The sequence below is a fragment of the Heterocephalus glaber genome, unplaced genomic scaffold, assembly GCF_053883595.1.
Source record: "Heterocephalus glaber isolate CG9 unplaced genomic scaffold, H.glaber_assembly_v1.0 deba00000738, whole genome shotgun sequence".
Classification (NCBI taxonomy): domain Eukaryota; kingdom Metazoa; phylum Chordata; class Mammalia; order Rodentia; family Bathyergidae; genus Heterocephalus; species Heterocephalus glaber.
Window position 1 is genome coordinate 2,485,968 of NW_028258161.1, and position 1,824 is coordinate 2,487,791.

The following is a 1,824-nucleotide window of genomic DNA, read 5'->3' on the forward strand; positions in this document are numbered from 1 at the left end:
TTTCTTTCTATTTCAAATTATCAATTATTCATTTTAATCCTTATTTACACTTTCAGTTTCTCACACTAGAGATACTATTCGGTATTTACACATGTGTATCCTGTTTATTTCACTTAAGATTATCTCCTCTATACACATCCATTTAGTTATAAATGTCTCTAGTTTCTCATTCTTTATGGCTGAGTAGTACTCCATTTTATAAAAAAGAACACATCTTCTTTATCCAGTTTCCAGTAGATGGGCACTTGGGCTGTTTCCAAACTTTAGCTATTACAAACTGTGCTGCTATAAAAGCATGGGTGCACATATATTGCTGTGGTATGATTCTTTTAATTCTTTTGGGAAGATACCCAGCAGGGGGATAGCTGGATCAAATGGGAACTCTAGTCCTAATTCTTTGAGGTGTCTCCATAATGATAGCATACTTTCCATATATTCATCATGGTCAATGGAAGGAGTAAATGAACATTGACAAGGGTGAAGTATGTATTTCCACTCATCCTAAATTACTAAAAGCCATCATTTATCAGTAATATATGTCAATATGATTTAACACAACTATAACTGCTATAGAAAATGCTTATGTATACGTTACCAGTAGATATATTCCTTTAAATATGGGTATACATCAAATTCTATATGATAATGTGAAATAGGAAGAAAAGGGACAAAGGGGAGGGGGAAGTGGGAGCAGTAGGGGAAAGGAAAGAGGGGAATGGAATTAATATGAGAAAATGAAAAAAAGGAAACAAATTCTTTGTAAATAGTGAGGGATGGAGGGGTTGAAGGGAGGACAGGGGAAGGGGTGCGGAAATAAGAGCCAAGAGAGTATGTAAAGGTGCATATCTGCAATGATGAATGTCATTATGTTGTACACCTAAAATGTACCAATAAAAGGATATATAAAAAAACAAAAGCCACCAAATTTTTTCCTCACCGACTCAAAATAGGCGAACTTTAGAAGAAAATCAAACTGTAAGGTTAGAGGAAGACAGCAAGTTTTGGAAAATATAGGTTTCAAATGACCATAAGTATCTAATGGACAGTGTTAAGTGGGCAGTTAGATTACCAGGTCTGTAGCTCCAAGGTGTGGTCCAAACTATAGATTCATTTTGAGGTGAATTGCATATGGATGATACCTGAAGAAAGGACACATATTATTACAGTGAAATAATAAAAAGAAAATAAAATACATTTAAGATAAACCTTGAGATAACATTTTAACCATCTGACCAAAGAGACTGAGAGATAGGAGGAAGGAAAATAAAAGGCTCAGGACTAAAGGAAGAACATCTTTCCAAAAATGGTATTGTAATCAACTGAAACATTTCAGAAGTCACTTTAATACTTAACACATGTTCAATGGACTTAGAAAAGGACAAGCTTGTCAAGAATAATGAGTGAGTGTTCTGTTGGTGGCATGACAGCAGTGGGGAAGCCTGATTAGAAAATGGAGAAAGCAAAAGAGTAAACTCCACCACGAGGTGACTCTGCACCAGAGCTTTGAAGGACTCAGCTTGATTAAAACTGAATAGAGGTCGGTTTTCCTTGGGGTCTTTATAGTATATATGGGTGTTTGTGCGTGTGTGTGTCAGGATAGATGGTCATAGTTAATTGTTAGTGGGTCAGTATGTATTTGTTCATTTAAAAGTTTACATTAGGAATACAAATGGGAAGGGATACAAGAAAAAAGCTGGAAGAAATATGTAAAGTATAAAATTAGTAATGAAAGATTCTATATAATTTAACATTGTGAATTCAAATTAAAGCTTATTATTAAGAAGACCCTGTGTAAGAAGTATATTTTTGACACGTAAAGTGCGC